Source organism: Panthera leo, chromosome B3 (genome assembly GCF_018350215.1).
Source record: "Panthera leo isolate Ple1 chromosome B3, P.leo_Ple1_pat1.1, whole genome shotgun sequence".
Lineage (NCBI taxonomy): Eukaryota > Metazoa > Chordata > Mammalia > Carnivora > Felidae > Panthera > Panthera leo.
Genome location: NC_056684.1, coordinates 62,283,422 through 62,301,947, shown reverse-complemented (window position 1 = coordinate 62,301,947; position 18,526 = coordinate 62,283,422). Strand labels below are relative to the sequence as shown.

The following is an 18,526-nucleotide window of genomic DNA, read 5'->3' as shown; positions in this document are numbered from 1 at the left end:
TGTTTATTTTTGAGAGACAGAGAGAGACATGGCACGAGTGGGGAGGGGCAGAGAGAGACAGGGAGACACAGAATCTGAAACAGGCTCCAGGCTCCGAGCTGTCAGCACAGAGCCTGACGCGGGGCTCAAACCCACAAACTGCAAGATCATGACCTGAGCCAAAGTCAGACACTTAACCGACTGAGCCACCCAGGCTCCCCCTCTTTATTTTTTTTAATGTGGCTACTAGAAAATTAAAATTGTACGTATGACTTACATTATATTTCTATTGGACGGCTCAACTCCAGAGCACTGTAAAGATGAGTGATTATTGTTATGGTAATTTCACACAGAACCATATTCCATTTCACCACTGAGGTCAACACCTAGACAGTCTGACATAGAACGAGTCCCCATTTTTCTATAAATGTGAGTTTTAATGAATTTTAAAAGATGAAGGTTTTATTTATTTCTTTATTTTCTTTGAGTATAGTCGATGCTTAGAAACAAGCTGTAGGTTTTAATCTTTTTGAGTCTGGTCTTTCTGATGCGTGTCTCGTCCTTCAAATAAACAAGGTCTTCCAGGTGGAGGGAAGTCTCTGTGTCTGGAGAAGTGAACCCACTCAAAGTATATAGGTGACAATTCAAAGCATTCTGACCCAGATTCTTTATTCAGGTGACTGGAGCGTAAGCTGCATCTCATGGAGCACAAAAATCACTTTTCCCTTACACTTGGCAGAAATGATGCCTTTTTTTTTCTTTCATTGCATATCATATGTTGCACATCCCTATTCATCATAATGTATGAATCACTGAATCACTGCAATTGTTTCAAACCACTGTCTATGAAAGCATATCATTCATTTTTTTTAATCAAAAATTTTTTTAATGCTTCTTTATTTTTGAGAGACAGAGGGAGTCAGAGCAAGAGTGGGGGGGAAGGACAGAGAGAGAGAGGGAGACACAGAAACCAAAGCAGGCTCTAGGCTCTGAGCTTTGAGCATAGAGCCCGATGCAGGGCTCGAACTCACAAGCTGTGAGATCATGACCTGAGCGGAAGTCAGACGCTTACCCGACTGAGCCACCCAGGTGCCCCCTCTTTTTTTTTTAATTTTGAGAGAGAGATGGAGGGAGGCGCAGAGGGAGAGAGAGAGAGAATCTTAAGATGAGAGAATCTGTGCTGAGTGTGGATCCCGATGCAGGGCTCAGTCCTACGCCCCTGGGATCATGACCTGGGCTGAAATCAAGAGTTGGACGCTTAACCAACTGAGCCACCCAGGCGCCCCTGAAAGCATATCATTTCAATACATGCCTAAATTTCATCTTGTTACTCTTGACCCATCATTCCAATCTAGAAAATGTGCGATCTTGATTCTCTCATTGAGCATCATGCCATCCCTTTCAGCTTTGTATTTGTCTGCAAATTTCATTTTAGACTTTGTATTGTTCATCCGGGTCACTAAATGAGAACATGGCTAAAGAAAGAACAGTCAACTTAATGATAACCTTCATAAGGACCGAGGGACCAAACTTATGCAGCTGAGATAGACGACTGATCTACATTCCATATTGAAGTGATAGCCCAGGAAAAAGCACCCTATAATGAAAGGATTTTTGTTTTAGTTAGGGTGATGCTACCTGCTGTAATGTCTGAACCCCAACATTTCAGAGATTTAACACCACAGTGGTATATTTCTCCCTCATAACAGTCCAATGTTAATGGTTTCAGTTGGTATTTATTCTTCCTCTAGTGATTTAGGCCCAGGGCATCCCCACCCCTCCCCATCACCATCACAGCATTACACCATCTCCCAGGGCTTTGTTATCCTCTGCAACCAGTCAGCAAAGAGACAACTTAAGAAACCTACATTTCTTTTTTTTTTTTTTTAATGTTTTATTTATTTTTGGGAGATAGAGTACGAGTGGGGGAGGGGCAGAGAATCTGAAGCAAGAAACCTACATTTCTTAAACCTGGCTTGAAAGTGGTACACAGTGACTTCTGTTCATATTCCATCCATGTGAATTTAGCACGTGGTCCCTCCTAGACATAAGAGGAGCTAGAAATACAGTTCCTGGATGGGGAGCCCCTTTCTAGAAAAACACTGTATGATGAAAAAGGAGCATGGAGTCTAATAGACTGCCCTCCATCTCTACTACCTAATAGATGGAAATTATATCCATAAGGATGAATGCAAAAATGTCTGAATGTATTTGGAGACTTCACCATTCAATATACCTCTTGTCACTGCTTCCCCCAAGCACATTCGATAACACACTGCACTACATAATAAATAGGGATAATAAAAGATTGCATAATTACTCATGTTTTATAGGGATACTACTTTATTGCCCCAAAAGCAATGGTCATAAAAGTGTTCCCTCAAGTTGGAATGAATTAGGCATTGGAGAGTGAAGGAGGGCATGGCAAAATGACTACCATCCACCTCCATTCACTCCATTAGGAGGGTAGATGTAGAGAGAACTCAAGATACATCAATTCAAGGGAGATACATCAATTCAAGGGAGACTGCAGTCTGGCCTCCTCTGTATCACCCCTGAAGTTGGTAAAAGAGAAGCGAAGTATCACCCCTTTTCCTTTTTTAATTTTAGTAACAAAAACCACATCGTTATTCATATTTGCTCTCTCCTGGCCAACGTTTCTGGATGATTTGTCTTAGAAAGATGACTTAATGCCTAAATTGTCATATAAATATGTGCAAAATTATGTAAAATATTAAAGGGTAAACATGAACAATGACCCTGCAATTTCTCTATATTCCCCACAGTGCTTAGCAGTGCCTCGCCACAGCAGGCATCTGCTAAATATGTATTGATTTTTGATGGATTGAGGTGGGTCCAGAGTTTGTTATGATTGTACCTTACCTGAGTATTCTGTTCAAAAATATTTATTGTAATAGTTTTATATAGAGTAGAGGCATCAATTCCCTTCACGAATACTTCTTCCTTTGATGTGAAAGCATACATTCTATAAAAATATACCCTAAGTTGAGATTTCCCAGCTCTGAATGGGCTCTCCAGTTCTGAATCTGCTCTCCAGCTCTGAATCTGGCAATTGGTCAAGGAATTAAACCTCTGTTCTTTATGTGATGAAAACATAATAACTAAAACCATCTAAAAATATCTGAATATGGACATTTTTCTGTTTAAAAGAGCAGTCACTTTTATCATATCTTGCTTACTTATGTACTAATGTGAGGCAGGCATTGATAATGATATGCAATAAATGCCTTGTAAAGAGTCTTATAAAGGGGCACCTGGCCGGCTCAGTCAGTGGAGCACTCAGGTCTTGATTTGGGGGTTGTGGGTTTAAGCCCCATGGTGGGTGTAGAGATTATTTAAATAAATAATAAATCAATAAACTTTTAAAAATAGTCTCTTAAAAATATATTCTGTTGTTTTCATAAGCTCCTCCCTTAAAGTGGGAAGGTCATTTTATCTATGACTAAGTCCCAGCAACCACACACACAAAATGATTGATATATTTAACCACACTAAAAAGGAAACACTCCTGCATGGCAAAAATACTGTAAGCAAAGCTTCAAAAGACAATGTAAAATTTGGGGAAATATCTGCAACTTGAATAACGAAAATCTAATTTCCCTGTTATACGGAGGACTCTTGAAAATGAAACAAAAACCAGAAACAAAACCCACTAAGACTCTAGCAGAAAAATGAGCAAACGATATAAAAGATTATACACAGAAAAGAAATACAAAGACCCTTACTTATATGACAAGATGGTCAACCTCGTTCATAAGTGTAAGTGAAAACGACACTGAGAGAACATCTTCACTAAGAGTTTGGCAAAAATCTAAACTTTTGATACGACACTGTGTAGGGGAGGGTATGGGGAAACAGGGGAGGGTCATCTGGGACAATCTCTGTGGAGAGCAATTTGATAATATCCCACAAAACCGAAAATGCACTTACCTTTACACCCAGCAAATCCACTTCAAGGAATGTATCTCAAAAATATAACGTGCAAAATTACATGTATACTGGGTCATTCATTGCCTTATTGTTTTTTTCGGTTTTTGTTTTGTTTTGAGAGAGAGAGAGGGCACAAGTGAGCAAGGGGCAGAGAAAGAGAATTCCCTGAGGGGCAGAGAGAGAGAGAGAGAGAGAGAGAGAGAGAGAGAAGTGGGGCTCATCCGAAGCGGGACACAAGCTCACCAGATGTAGGGCTGGAACTCAAAACCGTGAGATCATGACCTGAGCCAAAGTCAGATGCTTAATGAATGACTGAGCCACCCAGGCTCCTTGCCTTATTGTTTTTAATAGCAAAAACACTGGAAACAATCTAAATATCTATAGATAAGAGGACTGGATAATTAATTCATGGCTCATTCATACAGTGGAACATTATCATGCTATGAAAAGTACATTTTTTTTTTTTATGAGGAACCTCTCTGTATGCTGACATGGAAAGATCTTCAAGATACATTAAGGGGAAAAAGCAAGATGCAGAACCATGTGAACAGTATGCTACATTTTGTGCAAAAAAAGGGGAGATTATTCCTGTGTGCTTATTGGCACATAAACTCTGGGATCAGATAAATAACAGTGGAGGAGGGGCAGATGAAAACCAGTAGCTAAGGAAGGAGACTTTTGTGAAAATGTGAAAGGAGACTTCCTACCATAGGAAGGAGACTTTTGTGAAAATGTTTCAAAAAATCTCCTAATGTTTGAACCTGGGTAATGTATTGCCTAATCAATAAGCTAAATTTTAAAAAGTAATGAGATCTCAGAGAACTTTGAATGCAGTGTTGGTAGGATGATGATGGTCTTGGGAAATGTGAATTTTCATGGCCAGTGACTTTATTGTATGGTATAGATCATCTTGTATGACTCAGTAATTGCTTCTTCTGCCCAAGTCTTGTCTTCTCAGCAAAACCACCAGCCCTCACCTCTGCTGGAGCCTCCACATAGGCTAACCTAGGCAGCCAGCAGGGGTCTAAGGACAACTTGTTGATTGATTAGGCCTCTCAGACTTTCATCTCTTTTATCATGAGCACTGCTTATGCATTTTCCCTTCTTCCTTTCAAATAAATCAAAATATTAGCATGAAAGGACAAGGAAGATAGAAAGTTGCCAGGTAAATTGGGCCTCCTGAGAGTGTATCTTCAGATTTTTAAAAAAGGCAGTTTCCATCTCATTGATGAAAATGTGTTTGCTCTCTATTTAGTCAATTACCTATTGTATGTTGGATGGTATTTTCTGGTTCAAATGGCTGTCTGTATCAAACGCCAACATTTAAAAATCGATTTCCTCTCTATAAAAAATCTATTTCCTCCACTCCTGTTTCAATGTCAACAACGCTATTGTTAGAATCTTCGAATTGGTGTCTTTCCAGCCAAAGGATAATTCAGCTGAGATGTTTGATTTTATGATACAAATGTGATCTCGCTTCATGTGAGCTGCCTCCTGAAAAATCACTTAGTGGAGAAGAGACAAAAAGACGTAAGAGGCCAGCGCGTGCTGTGCAGGCTGCTGGCTTTGGCGGCAGCAGGGGCAGCCAAGTCTGAAAGACGCGGGCCAAGGCCAAGGCCGGAGGGGGCTCCCGGATCCCCTCCAAGAGGTGGAAACCCGTCCTCCACCAGCATCTGGAGGTGGAGTGCATCCCCCCTGCAGAATCCGCAGAGAATCATCCCGGGCAAAGAGCTCTAGTCTGGTGTTTCACCGGAGCCGGGGTGGAAAGGGCAGCTTACTGCCTTGCTTCCTGGTGCGGAAGTCTGAGAGAGCTGTGGCGGGCCAGGGGGTGTGGTCGGCCACACCCCAGGCTGGATCCCAGGGGCCCAGCTGGACTGCACACGGCCCTCCCCCAGGACGGGGAGAGGGCCCCTCAAGGCTGGCTCCCCTTGGGTATAGTAGCATCCTCTTCCCTCACACCTTACAGCCTGTCCTCTTCTCGGACCCAGCTTTCTCTTCTCCGTTATCCCCAACTAGAGAAAGACTCCAGAACACACATACTTGGACAAGTTATTTTGGGGGCAATAAATGAATCTGGCAGGGCCTCAGTTTCCTCTTTTTATGATATCAACATTTACAACCTTTAGAAAGTGATTTGACAGTGTCCTATAAAGTTAAATAGACACTATTCAACTTGTAAGTACCAAGAGAAACGAAAATCTTTGTCCACAGAAACACTTGCCTACAAATGTTTATAGCAGCTTAATTCACAACAGCCAAAGACTAGAAACAACTCAAATGTCCATCAACAAATAACTGAAAACACACTGTGATGTATTCATACGACAGGATACTCCTCAGCAATAAAAAGAACAAACTACTGATGATACCTACATGCTTAAGCATGACTAATCTCAAATGGGTTATGCTAAATAAGTTGGACTATGATTCCATTTAAATGAAGTTCTGTAAAAAAAAAAAAAAAAAAAAAGCTAATCTGTGGTATAAGAAATCAGAAACAGTGGTATTGTTGGATGGTATAGACTGAGAAGGGCAGAAGGAACTTTCTGGAGTGATGGAACTGTTCTGTATCTTTTTTTTTAATGTTTATTTATTTTTGAGAGAGAGAAACAAGAGTGTGAGTGGGGAAAGGACAGGGAGAAAGAGGGAGACACAGAATCCGAAGCAGGCTCCAGGCTCTGAGCTGTCAGCACAGAAGGGGCTCAAACTCACAAGCTGTGAGATCATGACCTGAGCCGAAGTGAGTTGCTTAACCCACTGAGCCACCCAGGCGCCCCCCCCCCCTTTTTTTTTTAATTTTTCGGATGTAGCTATTTAAACTGCCTTACCATGAGACTGCTTAGGACAGGAGAAAGAGCTTGACTGCTTCTGTTTAAATGCTGGTTCAGTCCTTATTACATGTGATATTGAGGATGTTACTTAATCTCTCCAAGCCTCAGTTTCCTCATCTGTAAAATGGGAATAATACCTACCCCATGTGGATTTGGGGGAACAATTGTATGAGAGAAAGTACTGCGTTTCAGAAATAAAAACTATTGCTGATCTCTGCAGAAGGGGAACGCTGGTGATGTGAGGGTCTTTGTTTAGCACCATGTCCAGCGTGGGTGAGAGCATGCCTCTTCAAGAGCATTTCTAGGAAGGCAGGACCTAGCTGCTCTTCTCTGCATGAGGAAGGGGGAGAGATGCCAAAGCTGAGAGGAAAATCTTGGAGGGAGTGCTTGGGACTGGGCAAGATTCAGAGCCCTCTCAGAGGAAGGGTGGATGAGGAACACCCTAAAAGGCGAATAAGGGAAGAGATGTCTAATGGAAGGAAATACTGCACCCTGCTGTATGCGTAAAATTCCCCTTCTTTGGTCTCCTCTCTACGCCTCCAAAAAAAAAAAAAAAAAAACAAAAACAAAACAAAACAAAAAAAAAACAGTCTACAAGATAAAGCTCTTGTGTAAGTGGACCTTTTGGAGGAGTGAGGGGAGTTGGTAAATCCTGCTTCAAGGGTGGCACAGGGAGGAAAGGTAGGCTGCAAACACCCAAATCTGGTGTATCTGTGTGTCTGGCACAGTCCTGAGTGCAGGGTACAGGCTTAATAAATGACAGACATTTAACGTCGTGTGGACCGGACTGGCTGAAGAACCTGCCTCACTGCAAACGGTGGGCTGAGGTCTGAGCGCCGAAGCGAGTGTTTCTATGACAACAGCAGCGTCTTTGCGCCCCGGAGTGGGCGCGTGGGGTGGGGACGTGGCTGAGGTGAGCTCCAGTTGGCCTCACCCGTGGGCCAGCAAAACCTCCCTGTCTGGGGCGCCAATGATTCCCTCTCACGCTCCACTCTGGCTTCGTGCCGGTCACCGGCGGCACGCAGGGAGCCCCGAGCCGCCTCTCAGTTGTCGCGTCCCGCTGTGAATCTCGCCCACGCCTTCCCCGGGAGCTGGCCACAGAGGCCCACAGCTCGGGCAGGTGACAGGACCCTGTGTTCTCCTCGAGCTGTCCTCACTGTGGCCCTCGGCCACCCGGACTCCCCAGCCAGCGAGCCGGGGGAGTGCGAAAGGACGCGCCGCAGGGCCCAGCGCTCTCTCCCCACGGGCCGGGCTGGGGTCAAGGTCTCGGCTCCTTTCGCTCGCAGCACCGCCCCCTGGCGCTGAGCCGGCGGGAACGTGCCGGCCGCCTCAGCGTGGATCTCGCGCAGCCGGTTCGGCCGCCGCCGGCGGGGCGGAGACTGGGCGCCCTCTTGGCCCCGGCGGCCGGCAGGGAGGGGGGCCGCCAACCGGATAACCGCCGCGGGCGGAGAGCGCAGCCGTGTGCCTCCCCGGGGGCCTGTGCTCTGTCTGGTCGGAACAGAACGTTTTACACCGCAGATCTAAAACTACTCTCCCGACGTTGCTTGGATTGGGACAGGCCTGTGTGAAACAGGGTCACCGCCTCAGTGTGCTCAGCTGGTGATGCAGCAGTGACAAGAGCCAGCCCTCCTGCAGGCAAGGCCAAGCAGGCAGCCTCCCACCCACGGAGGACGTCAGGAGTTCCTGACCTCTCCCCATGACCACATCCCACCCGCCTCTGCCATGACCCTCTGCTCCCCAAACTTCTGTTTTGAGGATAGGCATGAACTCTCCGGCCTCTGACACTCTCACCTGCTGAACGTCCATCTGTAGGGACCTAGGGTTTCCCTCTTCGTCTTTGTCCTCCCCATCCCACCCGCGCCCGTCATCACTCTGTCTTCCCCAGTGACCCAGTCTCCCCCAGACCTTTCCTCAGCTCCACCCTTGACGCTTGACCCTCACCACAGCTCAAGTTCACTTAGCTCCTTCAGCAATAAGACTGGTGCTCAACCCCCAACCCCATTCCCATCCCTGTTTTCACAACCTCGTGGTTATTTCTGGTTTCCTATTTCTCCAAGTCACCACTATCCGTCCTTAACAGGGACTCCAAACATTGCCCTCTCCCAGCTGCCATCGTGGTCCCTGACTCAGCCCCCCCCCCCCCAAACCCCTCCTTGCATCTGGGATCACTGGCCCAGTCGAGCACAGAAGATTCTCCTGACTCTGCCTGATGGAATTTATGTGACCTGTATGTGTCCCCACTTGAGACTCCACCTTCCACCCTGCTCTGGGCCCCACCCCCAGTCTGTACCCTCACTTGTGCTCACTCACAGAGCTGTCAGTGGAATCCAGAGGTGTGGCAGGAACCTCTCTTCCTGCCCAGCAGGCCTGCTGGGGTTCACAGAGCAGATTTCGGTTCCTGCCTTTTCTGCCCAAAGGGATGGAGCCCTGTTTTCCTAACCTCACCTGCTTTTGAAGGTCCAGCATCTTCCAAGGACCTCCTGGGATGATGGGGGAGGAGGGGAGCTTGCCTCATCCTTCCCTCTAGTACACCCTGGGTTGCTGTTTGGTCAGCTAAACATTCCCACCAAAAATTGGTAAAGGAAGCAACAGCTGGTTTAATTCTCAGAGTCTTGGCTGCCCGTTTCCTGGAGTTTATGGAGGCAACATTGCCACTTTCTGAGCACCTACTGACTGTATTCATGGGCCCCCAAGGGAAGGTCATCACCCTCTCCCCTAGCTTGGCTAAATCCTACCCCTTCAATCAAGACTCAAGCCCCATGTAGCCCAGGGCTTAATTTAAGAGCCTACCTTTATCACTTGCCATGGTTTTCCCTCTCGGTTGTTGCTGTCTCCAAAAAGAGACAATGTTGTCAACTTTGTCCCTATGATCAGCTCTGGTGCTCCCCACCACACCTAGGCTAGACAGCAGGTCACATGCCAAAAGAGGCAGGACTCCCCTTTCCAAGGGCACTCGGGACATGTGCTATGGATGGGTGCCCAAGAAGATATGTGCAAAGTTCCCTCATGCCCCATAAGTCCACCACAGGGCTATTCTTGGCCCATTACTGAGGACACACTGTGTCCTGCCTCTGGATGAAGACAGGAGTCCATCCTTTCAGGGATACACACTAAAATAGTGCTTCTCATATTTCCAGATTTTTATACACCAGGAAAAAGCATTGGAGTTTCTAACTTTTTACTTTGCCGAGAAGTTTACTGACAGTAAGTACCATCTACTATCACCATCATTTCATTTATCCATAAACTTTAATTCCAATAATATGGGAATGACATAGATGCATTACTAACATTGTGCTTTTTAAAAAGTTTTTTTTTTTTTGAGGGGTACCTGGGTGGCTCAGTCGGTTAAGCCAACTCTTGATCTCAGCTCAGGTCGTGATCTCATAGTGAACTTGAGCCCCATGTGGGGTTCTGCACTGACAGTGTGGAGCCTGCTTGGGATTCTCTCTCTCCCTTTCTCTCTGCCTCTCCTCCACTTGTCCTCTCTCTCTCTCTCTCTCTCTCTCTCTCTCTCTCTGTCTCAAAATAAATAAACTTAAAACAATTTTTTTGAGTTTTTGTTTTGAAATGATTGCAAACTTACAGAAATATTGCAAGAATAGTACAATGAATTCCTATATACCCTTCACTCGGATTTACAAAGTACTAACATTCTGCCATATTTGGTTTATTGTTCTCTCTCTTTCTCTACACACACGGGCACACACACACCAATAGAGAGAGAGAAAGAAGTCTCTATACCAATAAATGTATTACCTAAACCATATGAAGGTAAATTGTAGATATGGCCCCTCTTAACCCTGAAATACCACAGTACTATTATCAAAATCAGGAAATTTAGCATCTTTGATACAATACCATTATCTAATCTATGTACCTTCTTCCAATTTTGCCAGATGTCCCAGTAATGTCCCTCCCCACCCCGCTGTTACAGCCCTCTCCTCCCTCCCACCTCCTCCTCCTCCTCTCTCTCTCCTTCCCCTCTTCCTCCTCCTTCTCCACTTCCTCCTCTCCTCCCCCTCTCCTTCTCTTCTTCCTTTCTCTCTCCTCCCCCTCTTCCTCCTCCTCCTGCTTCCCCTCCTCCTCCTTCTAATAGCTATTGTTTTCTCTGGTTCAGGATCCCATCCAGAATCTCATATTGCATTTAGCTGTCATGTCTCTTTAGTCTCCTTCAATCTGAGCAGTTCCTCAGCCTTTCTTTGTCTTTCATGATATTGGCTTTTTTTTTTTTTTTTTTTTTTTTCAGTACAGGCCAGTTACTATGTAGAATGTCCCTTAGTTGGAGTTTGATGTTTCCTCATGATTATATTCAGGTAATGCGTTTTTGCCAAGAATACCACAGAAGTGATGTGTCCTTTCTCAGTATATCACATCAAGAGGCACATGACATTGGTTTGTCATACTTGGAGAAATGTTAATTTTGATCACTTGGTTAGAATGGTGGTAACTGTGTTTCCCCACTGTTAAATTACTATTTTTCCCTTTGGAATTTGGTAAGTAATTTGTCAGGTGAATTAGCAAGTCTTTTAAATGAAATAAAATTGGCTTTTTGGAAAACTCATTCCATAGCCCTGTTTTCCTCATTTGCTCATGTCTGTTGAAAATATCTTCAAGGGGCGCCTGGGTGGCTCAGTCGGTTAAGAATCTGACCCTTGGTTTCCACTCAGGTAATGATCTCCCAGTTTCGTGGGTTCAAGCTCAAAGTCGGGCTCTGTGCTGGCAGCATGGAGACTGCTTGGGATTTTCTCTCTTTCCCTTTCTCTGCCCCTCCTCCACTCATGCTGTCTCTGTCTCTTTCAAATAAATAAATAAACTTAAAAAAAAAGAGAAAATATCTTCAAGATCACCAGTGATCCATATAATGCCTCTTAAAAATCACTGCACAAGGATGCAAGCAAATTATTCATTTATCTAACAAATACTTGAGTACTATATAAGCCATGTACCTCAGAGGGAAGAACAGTGTACAATCAGGACACCATATAATTAAGTATGGCACACCTCTTTTATAGAAGGCCTCTGGACCGAACTTCCAATTTGCAGAAAACACAAGGGACAGAGGAACAAGTTGAACAACTCAATGAGGAAACAACCACTAAATCCAGAATGTGAAACATTCTGTAAGAAAGCTGGCCTACAAAAGGACACTGTCTTGGAAAAAAGAAAGGAGTGACTAATCTGGATTAAACGTTGCAACAATTCATGAGCTTTGATCGAATCCGATTTTCTTCAAAACTATAATTGGGGACAATAGGGGAAATTTTCATGTAAACTAATATTAGATGACATGGAATTATTGTTAGTTTTCTTAGGTATGATAATGGTTCTGTAATTATATAAGGGAATGCCCTTATTTTAGGAGATGCGTGCTAATGTATTTAGGGAGGAGGGGGCATGATGTTTGCAATTTACTTTCAAAACGTTCAGCAAGGGGTGCCTGTCTGGCTCAGTGGGTAGGCCATGCAACTCTTGATCTCTGGGAGTTCAAGTCCCACTTTGGGTACAGAGATTACTTAAATAAATAAAGCTCTAGGGGTGCCTGGGTGGCTTAGTTTGTTGAGCATCTGACTTGATTTCGGCTCAGGCCATGACCCCAGAGTCATGGGATCAAGCCCTGTGTGGCGCTCCGGGCTGAATGTGGAGCCTGTTTAAGATTCTCTCTCTCCCTCTGCCCCTCTCCCTTGCTTGTGTGTGCTCTCTCTCTAAAATAAAATAAAATAAAATAATTTAGTGAATAAAACTTAAAGAAAGGTTCCATGAAAATTCATTCATACATCTAGAGCGAGAAAGAGCAAAGTGGTAAAATGTTAAAAATTGTTGATGCTTGATAGAAGGTTTAGGGATGCTCATGGTACTATTTCAACTTTTTGGTGGTTTTGGATTTTTGAAAATTAAAAATATGAAGGAAAAATATATAGGTGTAATTGTGATTAATAAAACTAAAACTCCCTTTAAAATGTTGCTGAATTTGTAGTATTTTTATTATTCTAAGTTTTCTCTGCTAGTTTCTCTTCACTGTTATATGTGGAGAAGGTCCTCAATTTTTTTTATATATACTTAAAAAGGCTCCTAGGGGCACCTGGGTGGCTCATTAGGTTAAGCAGCCGACTCTTGATTTCAGCTCAGGTCATGATCTCATAGTTTGTGAGTTCAAGCCCCATACTGGGCTCTGCGCTGACAGTGAGGAGCCTGCTTGGGATCCTCTCTCTCCCTCTCTCTCTCTCCCGTTCCCTTGCTCTCTCTCTCCCTCTCTCAAAATAAATAAATAAACTTAAAAAAAAAAGGCTCCTAATTCAGCTTTTCTGGAAAGTGTCTGGATAATATATGAGAAATCTTACAAACTTCATAACAACTTTAACTTGGGTATTTACCCAAGAAAATAACTATGGGCTCCTGTAAAGATTCAGCAACAGGGTTGTTCATGCCAGTATAATAATACATCGGTGAAGAAACTGTATAATTTAAATGCTCACCTCTTTATTGTTGATTAGATAAACTATGGCCCGGTCACCTAAAGAAAGGAATGTAGCACAGGCATCAAAAATGTTGTGAGATCAACCATGTGTTGACAATATTTGAGGCTGGATGACTTGTATATAGGAGCCCATTCTTTTTCCTTAATTAGAAAAAAAAAATTGCAGAACCATGTTTAACAAGTAGAAAGATATTGGTACAATATATTTAGCTTATGAAAAAATGGTATGGGGGTGCCTGGGTAGCTGGGTCAGGTAAGCTAACAACACTTGATTTCAGCTCAGGTCATGATCTCCCAGTTCCTGAGTTCCAGCCCCAAAATGGGACTCTGAGCTGACATTGCGGAGCCTGCTTGGGATTCTCTCTCTCTTCCTCTCTCTCTCTCTGCCCCTCCCCTGCTCACTCGTGCTCTCTCTCTTTCAAAATAAATAAATAAAGTTAAAAAAAAAAAAGGAAAAATGGTATGTACTGTCTAATCCAATTTTTGTTTAAAAAAAAAAAAAGACTGGAAAAATATACATCCAAGTACTCAACCTTGATTCTCTCTCCAGGTTGGATTTACAGGTAGTTTTTATTTTTTCTTATTTCAACTTTCTGGAATTTATAAAGCAAGCATGAATTGTCTTTATGTTAAGAAGATAAAAATCATGTTTGAAGAGATGTTACTGAATTACCCAATGTTTTCTTCTACCTAGTATGAAGCATCCCCACTGGGGGTTCCTGGGGCCTCACCCAGAGGTGGGACCATCCTAGGCCACAAGGTGGCAGTGCTGCTCGCTGAGGGCGGCTCTTTAGCACCCTCTATCGCACCCCTGAGTGTCCTCTGCCTCCCTTACCCCAGTCTCAGCCTCTTAGCCTGAAAAACACAAGAGCACTCCCCGAAGAAAGAAAGGCAATCTGGCGAATACAGGGTCTCCTCCCCACTCTGTACCTGGGTTAGGAGTGTAACTAGTTCCCGCAGTGGCGATGGCAAGTCAGGAAATGTTTCTTTCCTTGGGGATACCGGGAAGCCTCCCCACAGACAGTTGCCTGGTTGTTTCTAGATGTGACAGGACCGCCAGAGTGTGTGTGTGTGTGTGTGTGTGTGTGTGTGTGTGTGAATGTGTTAAGAATGTATTCTGCATGTTTTACTGATTATGTCATTTTTCTTGGTGTGTGTTAATATTTAGAATATGTTCTTTTATTTCAAAACAACAATTATGGATAGAATGTTGAAGAAAGCATAATATTTACTTCCTACCCAATTCTATGCATACTTTCTTCTGCTTTTCAGTCCACACATTGTTCATCATGCTGGAAATCCTTGCTATACCTTCCTTTGAAGCAGGATCAATGCACTATACAGATATAATTTCAGCAAATGACCTAACCAGTATGAAGTGCATTGAATAATGGTATCATTTTGTGTTATGCTCTGTGGACTTTTTTTAAAAAGTGCTTTATCTACAAAACAATAATGTAACTGTATTTATAAAATCGTTTCCCAATTAAGAACATATTTAATAATTTATAAAAGTGGACATTTGCACAATTTTTTATAGTTCGCCTAATTGTTTAAAGTGCAAAAATTAATGTTTTAATATATTCACAGAGTTCTGCAACCATCACCCCCATCAATTTTCACGGTCATTATACTACTGTATCAATTAGCAGTCATTCCCCACCTGCCCCCACATTCCCTCCCCAGACCGCAGCAAGCACTGCTCTGCTGTCTCCATACATTTTCCTGTTCCAGAAATTTCATATACAGTAAATGGAATCATACAACATATGCTCTTTAGTGGCTGACTTAGCATTATGTTTTGAAGATTCATCCGTGTTGTCACATATAGCAGTGGTTAAGTCCTTTCTATTGCTGAATAATATTCCATTGTGTGGACTTTTACTTATCCATTCATCAACTGATGGGTATTTAGGTTCTTTCCACTTTGGGGTTATTATGAATAATGCTACCATGAGCATTTGTGTGCAAGTTTTTGTGTGTGGGTGGATACATGGTTTCATTTTTCCCCTGGGGTATATACCTAGGTAACTCGATGTTCAACGTTTTAAGGAACTACCAAGCTATTTTCCAGGGGCAATATATGTTGATTCCAATTTCTCCATGTCCCAAACACTTGTTACCTGTCTTTTTGGTCACAGTCCTCCTACTAAGTGTGAAGTGGTATCTCATTGTGGTTTGAGTTGTATTTCCCTGATGGCTCGGGACCATTTGTGTATCTTCTTTGGTGAAATGTCTGTTCAGACCCTTTGCTCATTTTTTGGTTGGATTATTTGCCGTTTTATTGTTGGGTTGGACGAGCTCTTTATACACCCTAAATATAAGCCCCTTTATCAGACATCTGATTTGCAAATATTCTGTCTTATTCTGTAGGTTGTCTTCTTACTTTCGTGATAATGTTCTTTTGAGGCACAAAAGTTTTTAATCTTTTAAGTTTTAATTTTGATGAATTTTAATTTGGGGGTTCATCAAATCTTAGAAGCCACCCACTCATAATGTCTGGCCCACCCAAGACCCAGGCCTCTGGGGGTTCATACTCTAGTGTCCCTGCTTAGGTATAAATAAAACAGCATCCCGAATAATGGCATTTGCCCTTAGCTTTTTTCCCCCTGACCCTGTAGTTACCTCGAATAGTGGTTGGGAGTAGGTTGGGCTTTCCTGTTCTTTCCCACTGAGAGAGCAGAACTGAAGACCCCCTACAAAGGCATCTCTAGTGAGCTGCCTGGTGTCTATGTGGGTTGCCCACTGCAACCTCACCTCAAGGGATGTGGGCTCTGGAGACCAGAGCCAGGCAAAGTTAAAGCTGCTTGTACCCAGGGATAAACACAGCTGACTGTGGCTGCTGTCCTTCCGGAACTTTATTTAGGCACATGAAAATATATGGACTTGTTTACGAGTGTGGGTTGGGGTGGTCAGTTTTTTTCTTTTCAGCAGACTGGGATCATTTTCTTTCAATTCAACAAGTATTCGTTGATTACCTCCTATATGCTAGGCACTTTTAGATCGCTGAAAATCTGCAACTTGCAGTTTTTGCTTAAAAGCATAAAATCTTTCTGTGTCAATACATAATGATCTGTCATTTTTTTCATCACTGTAAAACATTAACACACTTAGCATTTTGATGTATTTAGTGCTCTGATAAATATGAATTGATCGAAGTACCTCTAGCTATTTCTATCACCATTATTGGGTGGGATGCAACGAACAGATTTCCTAAGGTTAGGGAATTAGACATAAGCAGGGTTATGAGTTTAAGTCATAGACTCTTTCTCCCTAATGGGTTAAAACATATTTTTCAGTTTTGCTTTATACTGTGGATCTGTAGAAAGAATTAGATTGGTACAACTATTTTTTTTAGTTTTTTAAAATGCCTATTTTATTTTTGAGAGAGAGTGAAAGAGAGAGAACAAGTGAGGGAGGGGCAGAGAGAGAGAGAGACAAGAATCTGAAGCAGGCTCTAGGCTCTGAGCTCTTAGCACAGAGCCTGACACAGGGCTAGAATCCACAAGCCATGAGATTGTGACCTAAGCCGAAGTTGGATGCTTAACAGACTGAGCCACCCAGGCGCCCCATGATGAGAACTTTTAAGATCTACTCTCTTAACAACTTTCAAATATACAACACGCTATTGTTAACTATACCCACCATGCTGGGTACAAACTGGATGTTTGTACCTTTTGATTCCCTTTCCCCATTTCCCCCACTCTCTTACCCACTGGCTCTGGCAACCACCAATCCCTTCTCTATTTTTGTGAGTTTGTTTTTTTAGATTTCAAATATAAGTGAGATAATACAATATTTGTCTTTCTCTTTCTCTCTTATTTCACTAAGCTTAATGCCCTCAAGATCCATTCATGTTGTTGCAAATGCCAGGAATTCCTTCCTTCTTTGTGGCTGAATAATATTCCATTGTGTATATATATATATATATATATATATATATATATATATCTCACAGTTTTTTATCCATTCATCTGTTGATGGACATTTAGTTTCCTTGTCTTGGCTGTTGTAAATGACATTGCAATGAAAATGGGGGTGCAGATATCCTTTTGAGATAGCGATTTTGTTTCCTTTGGATATATACCCAGAAATGGAATTTCTGGATCATATGGTAGTTCTATTTTTTAATTTTTTCAGGAACCTCCGTACTGTTTTCCTGGTACTGGTACAGTGGCTGGACCAATTTACATTCCTGTCAACAGTGTACAAGGGTTCCCTTTTCTACGTCCCTCCCACACTTGTTGTCTCTTGTCTTTTGAATGACAGCCAGTCTGACAGGTGTAAGGTATCTTATTGTGGTTTTGATTTGCGTTTTTCTGATGATTAGTGATAGCGAGCACCTGTGGGGTGCTCACTTTTCACGTACCTGTTGGACATTTGTATGCCTTCTTTGGAAAAATGTCTATTTAGTTCCTCTGCCCATCTTATGATATTTGTTTGTTATTTGCTATTAAATTGTATTTCTTTATATATTTTGGATGTTAATCCCTTGTCAGTTACATGACTTGCAAATATTTTCTCTCATCACCTGGGTTGCCCTTTCATTTTGTGGATGGTTTCCTTTGCTGTACAGAAGCCTTTTAGTGTGATGTAGCCCCACGTGTTTATTTTTGCTTTTGTTGCTTCTGCTTTTGCTGTCATATTCAAAAAATCATGACCAAGACTGATGTCAAGGAGCTTACTGCCTATGTTTTATTCCAGGAGTTTTATGGCTTCAGGTCTTACATTCAAGTCTTTAATCCATTTTGAGTTGATTTTTGTGTATGGTGTAAGATAGTGGTCCAATTTCATTCTTTTGCATGTAGCTGTCCAGTTTTCCCAGAACCATTTATTGAAGAAACTACCCTTTCCCCATTGTATATCCTTGGCTCCTTTGTCATAAATTAATTAACTTCATGTGCATGGGTTTATTTGTGGACTCTCTATTCTGTTCCACTGATCTGTGTCTGTTTTTATGTCAATATCATACTGTTTTGATTACTATGACTTTGTAATATAGTTTAAAATCAGAAGTGTGATGCTTCCAGCTTTTTATTCTTCTTTCTCAAGATTTCTTTGGCTATTTGGGGTCTTTTATGGCTCTACACAGATTTTAGGATTATTTTTTCTATTTCTGTGAAAAATGCCATTGGAATTTTGATAGGGATTGCCTTGAATCTGTGGGTTGCTTTGGGATCTGTCCTTATTTTCAACAGCTGCATGGTGCCTGATAGCGTGGCAGCATTACAACTCCATGATTTCTTTTCTTTTTTTTTTTTTTAATTTTTTTTTAACGTTTATTTAT

At 42.6% G+C, this 18,526-nt stretch overlaps 1 long non-coding RNA gene across 7 annotated transcripts in view; it reads left to right on the top strand.

Annotated features, from left to right (window-relative positions):
* Positions 1-18,526, top strand: part of LOC122222187 — a 65,590-nt gene that overhangs the window by 20,589 nt on the left and 26,475 nt on the right. For 5 of the 7 annotated variants that reach the window (XR_006203643.1, XR_006203639.1, XR_006203644.1 and 2 more), the window contains exons 1-2: positions 7,642-7,674; positions 9,899-9,965. This is a non-coding gene — a long non-coding RNA (uncharacterized LOC122222187). Of the gene's footprint in view, positions 1-7,641; positions 7,675-9,898; positions 9,966-18,526 lie in introns of those variants that run through there. The other 2 variants (XR_006203645.1, XR_006203640.1) reach the window with 1 other exon arrangement.